We start from the raw sequence: 18,574 nt of genomic DNA, 5'->3' as shown, positions 1-18,574 counted from the left end.
ACTACCTCATTGTGATTTTCAGCTGAGACCACTGGTGCTTAAAGGATACCTATCTAGGTCACAGTAGTATTTTTTTTATCCATAGCAACTTTTGTATTCCGAAATAAATAGGGTGAGGCTTAAAAGGCAGAAAAAAAAGAGCAGCTTCTCTGTCATCAGAGTTTGCCTTGAGAAACTCAGTCATCTGTATGGTTCCATAAGAGCATGATGTGTACACAGCATATCCACAAAATGATGTGTGTGAAGGTAGCCTATCCAAAGGACAAAAGCCTTTCCAGTCTTGGCAAAATCAATTGGATTGACAGTTGATATGGGAGCCACTTCAAGGTAGCTGGGCACAGGCAACTGCTGGAATTTCTGGTAGTGGAGAAAGGTTTCTTCCCATTCCCTTGGCCCCACGGTGATGCTGTGCCTTTCAGTGGAAAAAATGGTTTCATCTGAGTCCTGATGAAATTGTTATCATGTGGTGAATTTTAGAATGATAGAAAATACAGCTTTTGTTGCAAGCTTATAGCTGAATTGGTGCCTGCCTTCTGATTTCAAATGGTGTACTGGTAACCAAACACACTTGTGCACCTCTTTGCATTTAGTGTTTTCTGTGGAACAAAAACTCTAGGAACCAGTAAAAAACTGCAGACCAGTATAACACAGTATAGATATTAAAGTGCAAACCCTGTCTGTGTAGTTTTTCTCCTTTAGCTCCAGGCACAAATACAATTTGAGAGACATTTTCTGCTAAAGAACCTTCAATGTCTTACTACTTGTTATGGAGGTTGAATGTCCAATTTTTAGCTTTGAATCATGTCATCACTGTCACCATTCAAAAGACAGCATGTCATCTTGGCTTAGTGTATGAATTATGTAGAAACAGAGTTTTAGTACATTATTTTCTATAGTAATCACATGTGCAGTCTTGACATACATTGTGTTCTTGTTAGCCTTTTGGAAATAACAATCCCTATAAAGCAAATGGGTATTGTCATAAACTATTCTGAGAGGTTGATCAGTAGTAAATCATTGAGTATATAAAATGAATCTTGTACCATTAGCCACTTTTACAAGAGCTTCTTTTTTGGGAGCTGAGCTCCAAATGTTGATATAATGATTTCCCGTTTTCATGATGGTGCTCCATCTTCAAACTCAGAGCTTTGTCTCAGTTACTCAAAGTATAAAACAGAATACTCTATAAATCTAGAAATAAATATATAAGCATTTTATGCTTGATGTATTTGTCATAGGCTTCCATAAGTCAAAAAAGACACTATTGGTTTTAGCATTTTATCACAAATGCTTCTCTTTTGATGGGAACTGCTTAATCATGAGGTAAGAGTAATGAAATTGGATGGGAGCAAAGGCCCACCTGACTCAGTACACTTTCTCTAATGGTCACCAGTGGCAGATCACTATGGGAAAGTATTCACAGATGGGAAAGTAATTATAAGCAAAAATAAGTATAAGCAGCACATTTATGTCAGTTTGGGGACTTCTATGCAAATACTGCATATGGCTCACTGTATTCAACACCTCTCCTTGGATGCTGGTTGTAAAAAACCTAAATGATTTTTGAAAACATTTGTATTTCAGGCTGAGTCAAATATTGTCTTATTTAGACCTATTTGTTTACTTTAAAGTTGAAGTTGGATAATTTCAACTGGTGGATTATAGATCTTGAATTATGAGGGAGAGCAAATAATGATTTCTTCTATTTCATCTCTGTATTATCCATGATTTTAATACCTTGGTTTTATCTACCCAGTTTCCAAAACTGGGGACTTCAGATTGTCTTAGCTTCTCCTTGCAAGAAGATTGTTTTATCCCCAGCCAGAAGTTTTTCTAACAGAGGCATCATCTGTGAGATCTCTGTAGGGGCATTATTACAACATTATTAGGCTCTAATAGGTTTCAGATTGTGCTGAGAACTATCTACATATTTTTTTCATCATCTCTGAAAACAAACCATTACAAATAGAATAGTTAAAAGGGATTTTAACTGCCTACCAAAAGCCACACATAGTTAAAACCCCATAATGTCTGAAAGATATGGTTTTCCAGGAGGAAATCTGACAGTGTAAATATAGATTCATGTTGGTGTTTCAGGAACTTTTCTTAGTCCTTATCATACAGGTGAAGAGAGAGTGAGCTTCCTTTTTTTTGTATTGCTTTCCAAAACTTGTTTTTATATTGAGAGTTTAGCTGCCTGCCCTTCCTTGACAACAGGCATATAAATAGCAGGCAAGTAAACCAAACCTGTACACACACACAGTCCTTTCACTCTGGCATCTTTCTTACACTGCAGAGCAGTTCCTGGTCAATTCCTGCTGCAAAACCATGACTGGCAATGCTTCAGCAGCATCTAGACATTTTTATGCCAACAGCTGCTAGTGAAGGTAAGGATACAGCATTTGTCCCCATCCTCTGACTTCCCCCAGGGAGACTGACAATAGGAGACTTCAGTATTCTACCAGAAAAAAAATTGTTTATTTTCCAACATATTTCTCTTATTACTCTTCTCGCATCTACAAATGAACTTCTACTGAAGTGAGGAGGGGAACACCTGACTTAGCTGGGAGAATATTTGTGTTGCCTTCCTGATAACACTGATGTTATTGTTCACTTCCATTTTCTTGAAATGTTGTAACTTTCAGCATTTTATTGTAATTTTGATGGACATAGTCTAGCAGAGGATTCAAACCTAAAATTTCATTTATCTGTGGACTTTTATTTTTCTAATATTTTCTTCAATATATTTTATTCAAAACTAGATGATTTGAAGGTCATGTAGCATCAGAAACCCAGTGTTCTTTAGCAGTGCATAGAAAATAAATTAAATTAAACTGTAAAGTGAGTGAAACTGAATTGCTGGGATGGGCAGAATAGTACCATTTCTACTACAGTGACAAAGTGAAGAGTCAATCAGTCCTCTTTTGGCTAAAACAAGGGGGGGAGGAAAGGCAAAAATAAGTTTCAGTTCTTTGAGGGATCCAAGAAGGCCACTTGACCTTGAAATGAAATATTTAGTTGGGGGCTTTTTCTAATAGAAGCAGAGGAAAATGCAAGTTTGGAATTAGGTCCAGAAGGAAGAACCAGGAGTGTGGCAAGCACCCACATCAGAGGTACTGATGGTAGTGATGCTAGAGCTGCAGATGCTCCTTGGACCCCTCCAAGCCTGGACTCTCTCTGTGTCCACACAGCTTGTGTGTAGGACAAACTTGGCCATCTGCCACAGCCTTGACCTTGTGTTTCCCAGTGGTTCCTGGAAAATGCCAGCATTCCAGAACAACTCATAACTCAGGAAAAAGCCACCATAGGAAAAACTGCTGCACTGGAGAGGACATAGCTGGATCCTGTCTGTCTTGTCCTGGGTGTGGACACTGAAGCAGTTGTTTTCCTTAAGAATTTAATTATTTTTGATACCTCTCCCTTGCTTTAGAACATTGTTGAAATTGGCTGAGTGCTCTGCTACATACTGTTGCAAAACCCTGTGATGATCTTTGATAAACATAAATGTTTTTTGTGTATTTTCCTAATTTTTCTAAAATCCTCTTTTTCCCCTGTTGGTTGAAGTTCAAAGGAATATTGTGTGCTCCAAAACAGGGGAGAATGTTGCCATGATGAGATTGTGTCTTGGAGTATTCTTTTTTATTCCAAATGCAGAAAGTTCTGAAGGACATTTTTTTTTCCTGCAGAGCTTCCTGCTTGGAGAGCTGAATTAAACCTAAGAAAATATTAATAAAGATAATTCCATAAGAAAGCAATGAAAACAAGTGCATGCTCTAGCCACAGAAAATGCAAAAAGCTAAATGAGGTGGTTGCCAGGTTGTGCTGCAAAGGGGAAGAATTTGGCTCAGGAGCCAAACTGCAAGTTCAGAGCCTCCCCAGAGGTTTGTTCTGTTGCAGTGTCTCTGCAGCAGTGCAATCCTATATTTAATCAATCCAGGTTCTAGAAATACTTTGTTGCCCAGTGTGAAAGTAACTGCACAGACCCAGAGATCAAGAGAATGTATTTAGTCCCCATTCAGAAAAGGTAGACATTCATTTGTAGAAAAACAGATGGTGAAATGCAAGTGAAAGAAGGAATGAAAATATAGTGTCAGACTTTTCTGCTCTTTCAAAAGGTGATAAAACTTTGGGGAAGTTTGGGCTGGTTTGTTCAGTGGTGTTTTTTTCTTTTTTTTTTCTCTTTTTTTTTTTTTTTTTTTTAGGAGTTGGTATTAGTGTTGTTTGTTTCATTTTGTTTTGTTTTAATAGTCCTCATCCCTACTTGACTCTTGGAAAACAAAAGGGATTATTTAGGCAGGTTGTACTTAGGCCAATAAGTTTTAGCTGTAATGGTAACTTAAAGCGACCTCTCATGATTGTCTCAGGAAAACAATAGAGCAATAAAATCAGTGAATGCAGATGTTTTATGGATATCACATCTACAAAAATTCCCTTAATTTCTCATGGTGCAATCAACAATTAGAGCTTTCTTGTAAAAGGGTTGGAGAATCACAGCACACCTGCACAAGAACTCTATCATGAATACCAAAGCAAATCTTCATCCTATAATAGAATATTTCCATTTGACTCAACTCTTTGCTTACTGCATTCCACACATGAATGGCTGCATTTGGGTGTCTTCCTGTTTGTGCATTACAGGAGCTGTATAGAACAGCTAACAGATATCAAATAATTAACTTTACAGAAGGACAATATTGAAATTGGATTTCTTTTGAAAAATCCCACTGAATGGAGAAGAGGGTACGTTTTAGAATCTCTAAGGCCTTTATTCTTTCTGCAGGAAAAACTTGTTTACTTCAATAGGCATACACAAAAAAATAAATACTTGTCTGCAGAAGAAAATGCAGTATTTTAATGTAAGATTTTAATTCAAAAGAATTAAAAAAAAATCACAAGAATAGACTGGCATATGCTTTCTTAAGGTCACCTTACATTTATTATTACTGGGTTTGATTCAACCCCAGACAAGGATTTCTTCAGTGCAGTCTCCATTGGTATAAATTATTTGCTGCAATAATTAATACACATTTAAAAGGTTTGGGCTCTAACCTGCTTGTTAGGCCAACAGACAGGGATTTTGGTCTTGTACTAAATCTGAAGAACATCACTAGGATTTTCCTACAAGAGGAAGTAATTTTCCATGTACAAGTCACTGTGGGATGTTCAGTCATGCCATTTGGCAAGGCTCAGGGAGCCTCCTGTGAGACTAGAGCCCTTCACTGCTGGTGTTGGTGAGAGCAGAAATCTGCAGCAGGACCTCTTTGTGCAGCACATGACAGTGTTTATATGGGTGCTTGCGAGGCAGCATCTTGCTTCCAGTCCCTCACATCTTCCTTCTTATGTTTCTGGAGAGAAATTATACAGATTTGGTCTCAGCTGGACTGAATCACTTCCTTTGGAAATGCTGAGGTAGATAATTTCAGACATTTTGGAATGAAATAATCTGAAGCATTGCTAAATGCAAAGGCATTTTTTCTCTTTTGAGTTTATTATAATGATACTGTTACTATTATGATTTCATACATTTTAGAAGTTTCCTTTACAGTTAACCAGTTAGAATTAATCACCATCTCTACTGTATGAATTTATGGCCCAAGAGGCATTATAAGTAATGATAATAAACAAGTCCTTAGCAGTACTCTAAGTGAATAATTCAAACCTGGAAAAATTTATTTAATATTATGATAAAGCACTAAGCCACCACTGTTGTATTTTATATAAGGGCATATAGGGCATAAAGGTACTTACTTTTATTTCTGGTGTGAAAAATGAAATGTCATTAAAAAATTATTCTATTCATAATTATCTTCAGTGGGGTGGCAATAATTTGCACTAACTCTTAGAAAATCCAGTCTGAATTCATTAATTTTGCAATTCAGCAAGAAATGGGTATATTTAGCAAGAAAGAAGAAAACTCAAATGAAAAATAGCCTGGTTTCAGGACACCAGCATGAAATTGTATTGAATACCTTTTGCTGCTAGTGCTTAGAGCTGGTGAGAAGAAGAAGAAAACCTCAATAAATTAATGCACCGTAACACCAGTCTTACTGAAAACACAGTTTGTACATTTGATTTTTCAGGACTGTGCTCAGTCCATCATTGCATCATTTAAAGCAAGGCTTGGCATCACTGGAACTGTTGTATGGGCTGCTGGACCATAGACACTTCCTGCATGGTCTTCGGCAAGTTATTTCACCTTCCTATGCTTCTGTTTTCCCTGCCATCACTGGCCTGGCTTATCTGCTTAGTCTGGACTGGAGTCTCCAAGACAGGCATTCTCTCCCTGTTTGGTCAGTGAAGAGCCCAACTGAGTCTCAGCTCAGCTGCAGCTTTTGTGCATTGCTGTATTGCAAATACTGCCTCTTACCGTAGACATACATGCGGAGTGTCATACTTGGTGAAACTAAAGTCCTGGTAGTAAGACCTATCTTATCTCATACTTTAAAATCACAGAGAGATGGAGAAACCATCTTATTTATATGAGCAAGCATGACGTTTGGAAGGATATACACTATTGAAGTCTTGTTGTTGCTCTATCTGTTGTTTAAATGGATTTTTCAACTTCATAGCTGCTGGTTTTTGCCCAGCACACTATGCAGGCAAAGCTTCATACCTTTTGATAGAAAGGCCAAGTTCAGGCTGTCTACCTTCCAGACAGAGGTGTCAGTTACACTGGCATAGGAGGTGCAGAAAAGCAGAAACCAAAATTAAATTGCACTACTAGCAGCATCAGGAGTCATTTTTATGGGGGGAGGGCAGGGATCACAACAAAGAAAAAGAGATTAATTTAGTATTTTAGTATTTTTCCTTCATATAAATTTCTTTCTATCTTGAGACCCTGTTTATTTTGTTTGATATTTTTTAAACATGCATGAAATTGTTGAAAGTTTCCACAATTTCTCATCCTCATTTTCCATCGGATTACACAGATAACTGCAAAGATTCTTGTTTCTGGGCCCCTCGTGCATCCTTGCTTAAGATATTTTTCACAGCCCAACTAGAGTGTGAAAGCCCAGTCTGTCCGATCAGAGCTGCTAATACTATGCTGCCATAGAAGAAGAATGTTGCCTCCCTGTTCTGATGGAAACCACTCAAGCCAGCACTCTCCTTAAAATGTAGAGAGGAAGGTTTCAGGGGCTGGGGCACAGGCTGATGCCTCTCTGGCATATCCCTCCACCTGGCTGTGGCAGGAGAGCCCTTCCCCAGTGTGGAGCCAGCCGGGCCAGTGCGTGAGCGAGGTCCGCGTAGGACTGGTTTGGAAGGTTCGAAGCACAGGAGCAGCACGACTAAAACGCTCCGCTTAGCTAGATGCGGCTATTAGGATGCCTAATAAATATTTATAGCCCCTCACCGAGGAGGTGATTGACAGCACGGGGGCAATCCCTACCCTACAGCTGCAGGCAAGCAGCGCCTCGGGGAAAGCATCCCGGGGCGGGGGTCCCTGTTGTAGGGTCGCGTTGCTTCCGCACTCGCGGAGGGGCTCGGGACGGCGCTCGGAGCTCCGCAGTTGGTGCCTTCCCCCCGGGGGCTGCGGGCACCGGCAGGGCAGGACTCGCCCCGAGCCGCGGAGGGACGCGCGGCGCGGCCCGGCCCGGCCCGGCTCCGCCGTGGTGCGGGAGGCGCTGCCGCAGTGACTGCGGTCCCGCGGAAGGCTGCGGAGCCGCCCGCCCCGCCGCAGCCGGGCTGCCTGCAGGTGAAGTGAAAGTCGTCGGGGAGAGAGAGGAGGCGGCGGCGGCGAGGGAGGCAGCGCGCAGCCCGTCCTGCGGCCGCAGCCGGCGGAGGCTCCGCGCCGCCCCGGCTCTCCGCGGCGGCGGATCCCGGCTCCGCCGAAGTGAGTGGTGCCCAAGTTCGCTTTCCCGGGGGAGGGGGTGACCTTGGGGCGATCGCCCTGCGGGCAGGTGGGGCTGAGCGGAGCGGGGGTCGGCGCTGCCCCCGCCGCCACCTCCCGGTGCCGTCAGCAGCTCGGGGAGGCGAAGCGCGGGCGGGGAGCGCTGCCCGGGCGGCTCCCGGCGCGGGGGAGGCTCCGGCGGCCGCCGCGGGAGCGCCGAGCGCCGGCTCGGGAGCACCGCATCCTCCCGCCGCTCTGGCTGTCCCTGTGCCTGCCTGTGCCTTCTGCGAGTCTTCTGCTTGTGAGTAAACTTAGGGACGTGTCAAACTTAGAAGTTACTTATTGGTAAGCATGGAGCACCGCAGAAACTGCTTTTCCCCCGAAAAACATGAGGGGGGGGGTGTGGGGTGTGCGTGGTGTGTGTGTATTGCATGCTTTGACTGTCAGAAGCTTTCTACAACAAAATGACTGTGCTTTTTGGAGGAAAAGAACCCCAAGCTAAATCCTTTAGGAATGTGCAGTTTGAGTCGGAAGCTTTTCCTTTGATCCCCTGAGGACGAAAGCGCAGCTCTCTAAGCACTCCAAGTGCGGGGTCCGCAACCCTAGACCTGCTGCTCCGATCGCAAGGGACCGTGTGAGGGTGGCAGATCTTTATGTGTGAGGGGTGTTTGGCATGTCTTTGCCCATGTTTGTGCCCTGAAGTATGATCTATTCTCAGCCGAGAGTCAACTTTTTCAGCTGCCTCTGGAGTTCAAACAAAAGTATTGTTAGCTTTAAGAATAGCAGGATTTGGCTTGTTCGTGTTTGGCAAAGTTCAGCCCCTGCATGCAGTACTGGGCAGTATGGTGATGTCAGCTTTTCAGAATATTTAAATGTCATGTTTAGTGCTGCATATCTGTGCTGCTGTTTAAAATCAGTCATTCTTAATGTGCTTTTATTTCCTGTTCTTTCTCTGTCCTAATACCTTCAAAATCCTTGTTTGGAGTTCTGCAGATGAGCATTGCATACTACCCATGGAAATCACCAGCTGCTCGTTTGCACATCTCTGGTAGCTCAGGAAGGCTGTCTGTACAGTAGCTTTTGCTTACTGGGAAAGCATAGACTATTAGGCAAAGTATTGCATAATATCAAGCATTAAGATGTCATCTAGACTTCTGGTAAACTGACTTTCTGCATGTTAGAGATGAATATCAAACCCATATTATTTACTTTTTCCTTCTGACCTTGTGAACTGAGTGAATTGCAGTGAGTATGCATAGAAATCTGTATCCTCTAGCTCTCTGAGAATGACATTTTCATACAGTGACCAGGCTAGATCTCTGACTAACTATACCAACTATTTTCTCTTAACCCAAGCCAAACCAAATCTCAAATTCTTTTGATAAGACCCAAACTAATGCATGCAGGAATTTCTGTGCACACAGTTGGTCATGTTGTATGTACAGTGGTCAGGGTACAGCATGCACAGTAATGCACAACTCTTTCTTCAGCCAGAACCTCCTCCTCTCAGTGCGACCCTACATCCTCTGATGTGCACAGGCCCAAGGACTTTATATAATGCCACAGTTCAGGCTTGGATTTTAGAAAACCTTTATCTTCAGATCATTGCACAATAAGAGGAGGAAGTTTAGTACTGAGTATTTTTAATGCTCCTGTGTCTGGAAATATATATTTCCTCTATGGCAGAAAAATTATTCTAAAACTGTTTTGACAATTTGTTGTAATTCAGATTAGCTATGTTTTCTAAAGCATTCAATGTGTAGCAATAGAATTGTCATTAAATAAAACTCCTGTATTTAGTTACTACCCCCACCCTCCCACCCCCCCACGAAAATGTTGCCTTTTTATTCTTATTTATCATTGGTTTTGTCAGGGTTCTTTGTTTATTTGTTTTTGTTTTGTGCCTTTTTTTTTCCCTTAAGGGATAGATGTCCTGCTTAGCTAATCTGCTGTCTACCTAGGTTCAGTGCTTGACATAGCAATCTCCTGTTTATTGCTCTGTGATCAATTGCCATACTGGTACTCCATGTGTGTAGGTTTTGGTTTAGGCTATAGAAAGAGCTGGGAAAATTTAGCTTTCCTTTTTTTCTTTACATATGCCTAAGGAAGCCAGTGTGCTGGTAGGGCAGTTAAGTTTCTTGAGTGACTAAATTGATTTCTCCTCATTGAAGGTTAAAGCTTGGCAGCTCTTTAGTGTGAAGCCTTGTGTAACAGGGGCTGTCCGGACAGTGGCTTTGTTGGGGCAACCATGACGTCTAGGCTGCTGTTGGTAACAGTTTGGATTTTGTAAGGTCGCCCTTAATTGAACAGCTCTCTTGTGTTTGACATTTGCTGTGACCTCCTGCTGTAAGCAAAAGGAGACAGTTAATGATTTTGAAGCTTGTCTTTCACTCAGAGTTGAAAATGAGGATGTTTATTTCTAGTTCCTGTTCTAACTCTCAGCCATGGTTGATTTTTCACTTTTTATTTATGTTCTATTGCATCCCTATCACTCTTGAAGTTTTTATGAACATGCGGAAAAACTTATGCATGTACTGAGATGCTAGGTGTTTAAAGTTTGCTTTAAAGATATAGAAGTCTTAGAGATAGACCTTGCCCATTTTTACAATAGTTATGTTGATTAGGCAGTTAGAGTTTGCAGTCTATTGGAAACTAAGTTTGAAACAGTGAAGAAAGTAATGAGGAGAAAGTAGACTGTGGGTGGTAAATATAGGATGAAGAAAAAAGGGCCATGCTCTGGAGCAAGAAGCAAAGAGTGCAAAGCAAGTTGAGAGGGAGGAAAACTAAAGACATAACTGGGAAAGTGGGGTGGAACTAATGTTAGCTGGCAGAGAAAGAGAAAAAATATGGACTTTCTTTTCTATTTGTCTCATCACATATCAAACTGTAACGAGTTTAAGTCTCATGGAGAATGACATTATTTTTACTTACCACTCCTTATGCCAGTTTGTATTTGACATTGTTGTGGTGGGCAGAATCTCAGGCCCATCGAGAGGAATTCTATTGCAGACCAGCTTTGTGGTCACCAACGAAATGATTTGTGCACCACCTCAGCCCTGGGCTCTTCTACTGTCACAGTGCGACTGGTTTGTCACGGTATCTGTGTGTGTTTGCACCTCGGCAGTGGTACCGAAATTGCCAACTTGAGCATTCAAAGGGTGGTTGGTGGTAACTGCTTTGTCTCATAAATAGCCCAGCTGGAATGTAAATTGCTGACCTGGGGGTGAAGGCCTTTCCAGTCCGTTGCAATTACTTGAGCTTTTGGGCCTCTTCCAAAGTAGTGTGTTCCAGCTAGGCATCAGTGATTCTTTAATTCTGCAAAAAATAAATTGCTTTTTCCTCAAATGTGCTGTTCTGTGGTACAAAGGAACAGTCCTCTGTCATACCAAACATCTCAATCCCTCTGACTGGAGAAGGTGTGGTCCTTGCTCTTGATTCAGTGAAGACTTGCACATAACACTTGACATTATATTTATCTGTAAGTCCTTCTAGATTTGTATTTGTAGATTTGGATTCACTAAAGATGCCTCAGAACTTGTATATGTAGTTTATATGCAAGACTGTTTCTCTTCTTTTTTTTCCCCACCCTCAGGACAGTTGAATAATAGTGTTTCTTCCATTTTTTATCCAATATAAGCTGGAGTTGGCTATATTCCTGAATACCTTAGAATTCATTAAATAATGGAATAGTAGTTTTCCAAGCCAGCATGAAATGAAATAACTCTGAAAATGTATGCACAAAAAGAAAATGCTGAAATATTTGTTGTTAACATTAAATTATACTGTTAAGTCTTGGGATTACATCATTGTTTGTCCCAGGGTAGTGGGTAATGCTAGGGGAAGAATTGGTTTTGGGTCAAGGACATAATGAATTGGGACAGTGCAGTGGTTATTTCAAGATCATACCTTAATAGTAAATATTGGTGGTGGTTTGGGTTTTGTTTTGGGCTTTTTTCTCCTATTTTTGTTTTTATAAATTAAGGTGATATTAAAATGGTTGGTTGTCATCCTTTTTGTTCCAATTTCTTGGAATGGGAGAAGGGAAACATACTCTTCTGTAGTTCCCCACTGAAAATTTCTCAGGAAACCTTGAGAGGCTGGACTACCTCCAAATCACTTGATACAGTGTTTGGATTTGTGCAATTTAAGGGCAAGTCTGTAAAATCTTGTGGACTATGTGTTTCTTTAAAACAAGGTAGCTTTAGATTCTTTTCCTATATCTCTTTCTTCCTCCTGTAGCATTACGTGACTTTTTACTTTAGGTTCCAAATTGCTTAAAATATAAGCTCTGTGTGAGTTTTTGTTTGTTTGTGTTTTGTTTTGTTTTTTTTTTTTTACCCATGCCATATAGACTAAAATCAGTTTTCAGATCTTATGTGACGCATGTTACTTTTCTGCATCCCTTCTTTGGGTGCACTGAGATGTGAAACAGTGCTTTTGTAGAATTTGGTAGGAATTTGGTTGAGAGCCAAAGGATGGCTAAGGTTGACAGGGATGTCTGGAGGTCATCTTGTCCAGCCTCCCTGTTCAAGCAGGTCCACCTAAAGCTGGTTGTCCAGGTGAGTTTTGAGCACCTCCAAGGATGGAGATTCCAGAGCCTCTCTCGAAACTGCGTGCTCAGTCGGTGTTGTTAAAAAAAGATGTGGATTCCTTTGCAATGGAGTTTTAGAGGAATGTTTAAAATCTTTGTGATTGGTGATGAGTGTTTGATGAAAGATGCAATTTAAATCAAATTAAACCTACTACAACCAAAAACTTAAGGGGTTTGCTTATTAAGATGCTTTATACAGCTTTATGCTGCTCAAACTCACAAAAGCTGGAATTTTATTCTTCAGGTGGCCTACCTGGTGCTTTCCTTTCACTCAGTTTTTCTGTGATCTCTATCCTGAAAGAGTATGAGCACAAAAAACCTTGAAATCCTAATTTCCTTTACAAGTATAAAGAAGGAAGCCCTGATTGCATTACTGACTGCATGAACTCTGGAAGAATACAACTTAATCATGTCAGATTTAGGAGTTGTGGACCACAAACATCCCCACATCATCCTCCTTTCCTGGTGCAGCTGATGCTGGTGGGTGCTGCACTTCTTCTGTCCCCGAGTCTGGATATGCAAAAGGTCAAACAGACCTTTTCCTAGCTGCAGTCCTAATCTCAGAGAAGATTTTCTGGGAAACAAAATACATATTTATAAACTAATTTACAGTTTGTGGTGTTCACTGTGTGGCTAACATTATTACCCTATTCTGTACTTTTCTTAGAATACATTGACACTACATTGCATAAATTCAGGTTTGCTGCATTATTCAGGTATAGCATACAGCAGAGTATGCAAGACTAGTATAGTTAAGCATTTACTAATTTTTCATTTTGGAAACTAATTGTGTATAGCTTTTTGACCGAGGAAGGATTTTATCAGTAAAACATAGCAATACTTTTCTTTCATCAAAATGAACTCACTATATTCTGTTTAAACCAATTTTTTTCCTTGTCATATTGCATGAAGTAAAGTAATAGAAAGCTCTCTACAAGCATGCCAGCATTGTGGTTTTGGCTATTAGGAAGCCAATGGAGAAAAGCAAGAAGGTTCTCTTGGGATCATGTAAAAGAGAACATGTACTGTCAAGATAGTTGGGACTGAATATTGCTTTAGTAATGACAAGCCTTACCTTGGAAACAGCATTCTGCCTGGCAAGAGTGTGAATTCTATGATTAGGAAATTTATTCTATCCTTTGTTGTTGTGACTTTTTACAGAGATTATTTGGAAAGGTTTTCTGGAAGAAGTTTCTTGAAGTTATTTGTCTTCATGTTCAAATCCATAAGGACGGATTATGAGTATTTGTTACTCAGTTATGGAGTATGTAATTAGTACTTTGGCTGAACATTAGTGAGCAAATGCTTTCCATTGTAACATTTATTTGAATAAACCACTTTTTAGTATGGATAATCCTCTTTTAACATAATTGAAACATGGAGCTAATACTTAAACATTTTCAGTTTAAAGACCAATGGGATAGTTGTAGTATGCTACTGTACAATCACCGAAGAAATACTGGAGTCATGTGCTGTAAGCATGACTACAAGATTTCTGTATTTCATCCAGTCCCATTTCTATCATTCTTGTATGTGGTGGTATAATAATTATAAAGACTTTAATTGCCTAAGAGCTCGCCAGCTTGCATTTGCCACCTATGCTGAAATTATGGCCAAAATCTTCAAAATCAGGCAGTAAGCTGCCTTTGGCTCAGAACAGTGGATATAAATAGATGATATGGTGCTGAATAACAATTTATTATTGAAATTCAGCTAGTGTTAATAAATAGCCACAAAAAGGCAACATTGTTTCCCTAATTAGGGCTCTTAAAATAATGCAGTATTTTTATTTTTTTTATTTAACAAAGGTAATGTTTATCGCAAAATCATAATATCTAGTTCATAGTTTAGTGACTCTTTCCAAACAAAAATATTTTCCTGTTTTTGAAAAGAGTTGTCTACTGTCTGATTTCCAGTAGAAAGAGTTCATTATTTTATTTTGGGGTGAGGTAAAATTTGGAAGAATACAGCACATTTTATACATAAATTGCTTTTCAAACATCTTGCTTCAGAAATTGTGTTGAAGAAGTGCAGCATCTTGTTAACAGTATTTTCAAAATTATTTGTGTTGCCTCTTCCCAATAATAAGAAAATTTTTGCCAGATTGGAACTTTGAAAATGGGAAGATACAAAGGCTTATTCATGGAATCAGTTTTAACTAATCTGTATGTGACTCCATAATAGTACCTTCCAGAGGCTAGAATAACATCAAAGTCCAATGGCATGACATGTTGTGGCATGTATGGAAAAATCTCCTGGGATAAATCAGGCTGCAAGAGACCTCATAAAGTCTCTAGAGTGGCCTCCAGCAAGTGGCAGGGTCAGCTGTGGTGTCGGAACAGCTTGCCTAGGGCTTGATTCAGTCATGTCTGTGCAGGCTCCATCCATTTTCAAATCTCTCAGGACAGCCTGTGCTGCTGCTTGACCTTCCTCACAGTGAAAATGCCCTTAGGGATTACAGGTTTCTCCAGCCTGTAGGCTTGGTGTGTGCATCTGTGTTAGATCTTGACTCTGTTCTTTGTGCTGCCTATCAGATGGTTTTGTGGTTTGATTCTTAGAAGAAGAGGATCAGTTTCCTGATTTAAGTGGTTCACCTAGGTGCTTGGGCTGTTTTGCACACAGATAAGTTGGGTGCCTTGGAATCCAAGCTAAAATGCACTTCTTGGGGCAGGAGGTGCAGAGAGTGAGGGAATGCTGTGTGTGTTATATTTGATATCCAGTCTCCATGGATCTTAGGCGTATGAGGCAGTGCCAAGTATTGGGTGTGCAAGAAGTCCAAAGTCTAGCATTTGCAAAGCATTATGTGACCAGGATCTAGCTCCCAAAGCTTTGTCTGTTTGTGTTGTGCAGCTAGAAAAGTTGTTTAGTTGACTTATCTCTGCTCCTCTGAAACATAAGGCCTGTTTATGAATACTTTGGGGCTTTTTGGCTAATAGACAAGGTTAGTTTGAAGGTCTTTCAGCAGTGTTTCAAGGTACATTGTACATTATTGCCTTCAAACTAGCAGTTTTTCCATAGTAGGCTCTTCTAAGATGTACTAGGTAATTCTGTGAGTAGTAATTGGAGGAATTCAAACTACTTCAGCCCCTAGTTAGCACTTTCAGCATCACTTGGCAGGAAAATGAGAAAAGCATTCAGCTAATCCTCAGCCTAAGTAAGTTTAAACCCACTTCTGTACCCTAGCATTGTAACTTGCTGAGGTCTGTTTATGTGTCTCCTATTAAAACTCTGCAGCTGGATGAACAACCCAACATCCTTGGGGCAAGAAAGCATAAAGCTATTTCCTTTCTTTTCAAGTGATGGCAATGCTGAGGAAAATGGACTTTATGCTGTTCCACTGAGCACTGTCTGCAGATGCAGTTTCTCAAGCTTTATCTGTGTTACAGAGAAGTGTGTAGCTGCTGGTGTATTCATTAAAGGTATTAATGATGGATACATCATCTGTCAGCAAGCTAATAAGCATCATTAACTATCCTCAAAGCAGCTAAATGATACAGCTGTTGAAAAGGCAGGAGTTGCACTCTAGCCTTCTGTCTGAGCTTCTCTTTAGGCCTAATGGATGGAGTTCACTCACGGAAAACCTGAGGGCAAAAGCTTGGAGGTGGGTGAGTCTGTTAGAGATTCTTCCTTTTGATGGTTGCTTTAAGGTTAACAGAGCACCAGCATGCACTGGAATTGTTTGACTAGAGTTATTGTTTTGGTGTCTAACAGCCCATACCATTTATTAGTTTCTGATGTTATTACTGTAATTGCACTAACATCTAAAAGTTTCCAATTGATGCAGTGAGGCTGCTCTTCCTTCCTTGGCTACTCATAGGTGCATATTTACTTGTAGGTTAACTGTTTAGTTTTTTACTGTGTTCAAGGTGTTGTCTTGTTTATGTTAAATGTTACAAATTTTCTTTGTAAACCAAGTGTGTCCGTGGGTAGCTATTAATATCCTATTACTTCTGTTATTTCATAATGCTAGTCTTGTAAACAATTCTTATATGGGGCTCTCTTTATGGCCTCTGGCACAGAGCTTGGTCTCTGGATTGCTCAATAAAGACCAGACCTCTGAATCCTCTGAATGCTTTATATCATTCACAAAAAATAGCCCGTTCATTTGCATCCAGACCAGCAATTAATGGTTTTAATTTTTTTTTTTGTTGGCCTCCTAACGCGAGGAGCAAACCCCCCTGGCGTTTGCGGGAGGACCGGTATGAGAAGCGCGGCGCTCTGGGGTTAAATGGAAGGAGCTCTGTGGCTCAGCGGGGAGGCGTTCCGCATCCTCTGACCCGAGCTCGGTGCGCTGCGGAGCGCGGCCGCGGGAGGAGCGCGGTGCTCCGCGGCTCTGCCGCCCGGCGCGCACGGCTGCTCTGTCCCGGGCGGGACATCCGCGGCTCGGCCCTTCCGCACCATCGATGCTATCTTGTGTGTCCAGCGGAGTTCTAAAGGTTACGTGGGGCGTTTTGTGCAGGGCGAGCACAAGAGTCTCTTTCTTCTGCAGGCTGCCGGTTTTGAGAGCTGCTGGCAACTTTTAACGAGTGATAAAGTTGTACTTTTTCCTACTCCTTTTATTTTTATGGCTGACATTTAAAAAATTCTGAACAAATATCTGCAAAGGGCACCAAATAAGCTGAAAATTATTAAGATTCAAAGATGTGAAGTACAGTAATGTAAATATTTAAACCGCAATTTTGTTTATACTTTTTTGGTGGATTAAGCTAATCAGTGAAAATCTGTCTCAACTTCTGTTGCCCACCCCCTCAAAGAGAACATCATTTTGCCATGCAGCACTGCTGGACACAGTTGCTATAACAATGACATTTCCTTAGTTGTGATTCTGTACTAAGCTGAATTTCAAGGATACTAGGTTTTCTCCCCATTTTCACATTCTGTCACTACAGGGATTTCATTTCTGTAGTGCTCAAAGAAATACAAACACAGTATGACCAAAGAATATCAGTAATAGCTATTTATCAACTCCTTTAAAACATAACTATTGTTTTAAAATCAAAGTTCAGCAGAAACGCAGAGCAAATCCAACGCTCCAGCCAGTCATGCTAGTTCCTTAGGTGCAAAGCACTCTTTGAATTCAGACACAGAGAAGTCCTCCTGACCCTCTGTTTACTGATGTTCAGAACAATGTTACTTAGCTTTTTAAGATTTGCACAATTTTTTTCCTGATGGGATTATTTTTTCCATGTGTTACACTTGCTGTACAAGAAGAAATGCAATGGTAGTGATGAAAAATATAGTCACTTTTTCCTTTTGAGGCTATACAATGTATTTGACATACAGAATTCAAGCACAGAGGTATTCAGATAAAATGTCACTATATTGTAGCCACTCAGACATTCAGTGTTTTATTATAGACCTCTATGTAAAGCTATGTTTGTGAGATTTGACATGTCTAGTAACTTCTAGTATGATGTATAGCAACTTAAGCCCAAATCCCATCTTCACACCTATGTCCCTATACTTTAGAAAGATACAGATATTGCACATACTGTCCTTTTTGAAATAAACCAACCCAAATGTACAAACAAATTGGTAATGTAGGACAAAAAAATCACTTAATGTGATTTTGAGGGCCCCAAGTTGGGCAGCTCTCTGGGGGCTCCCCTGGCAGGGGAGATCCTCCTGGAGCAATTCTGTGTCAGGAATGAGAGATTCATTGGACTTTTTTGGTCTTCAGCTTCTGTTTATTGTTATCTTATCAAAACTTCAGCACACCTTGCATATATGAAAACAGGACAAAAATGGCCAACAACCTTGTGCTGCAAGGTATTTTTAAGTCTAATCAAAAACTAAGCTACCCAATTAAGAAGTGACACCTAAATTATTTTCTTTTCTAACCCAATAACTGACCCCTAAAGACCTGCAATGCAGATTTTTCTACCCAATTACAAGATACCACCTAAACCCAAGAAGAAAGAGAAAGAAGAAGGAAAAAGAAAGGAACTCAAGACAACACTCTGTATCCTCCATCTTGTACCTATCTACAACATACTAAAAATCCTAAAACCTAAATTTCTCACCCATGTGGCATACTACCCTACTCTCTACAATCTCTACAATCTATTTCACACTTTTGTGGTCTCTAGTTTACCTTGAGGCTTTGGAATTTTTCTCCATGAATGAGGGTCAAAGTCAGTGTTTTCCTGGGAGTC

General features: G+C 40.6%; 1 protein-coding gene across 7 annotated transcripts in view; it reads left to right on the top strand.

Annotated features, from left to right (window-relative positions):
* Positions 1-2,230: 2,230 nt before the first annotated feature.
* Positions 2,231-18,574, top strand: part of KIAA1217 (KIAA1217 ortholog) — a 360,062-nt gene continuing 343,718 nt past the window's right edge. For 2 of the 7 annotated variants that reach the window (XM_085573026.1, XM_085573014.1), the window contains exon 1: positions 2,231-2,387. The gene's annotated coding sequence lies outside the window, so the exon portion shown is untranslated. Of the gene's footprint in view, positions 2,388-7,683; positions 7,832-7,981; positions 8,174-18,574 lie in introns of those variants that run through there. The other 5 variants (XM_085573022.1, XM_085573015.1, XM_085573016.1 and 2 more) reach the window with 4 other exon arrangements.

Source organism: Lonchura striata, chromosome 2 (assembly GCF_050655825.1).
Source record: "Lonchura striata isolate lonStrDom1 chromosome 2, ASM5065582v1, whole genome shotgun sequence".
NCBI lineage: Eukaryota > Metazoa > Chordata > Aves > Passeriformes > Estrildidae > Lonchura > Lonchura striata.
The sequence above is the reverse complement of the archived record's forward strand: the minus strand, read 5'-3'. Positions and strand labels throughout refer to the sequence as shown.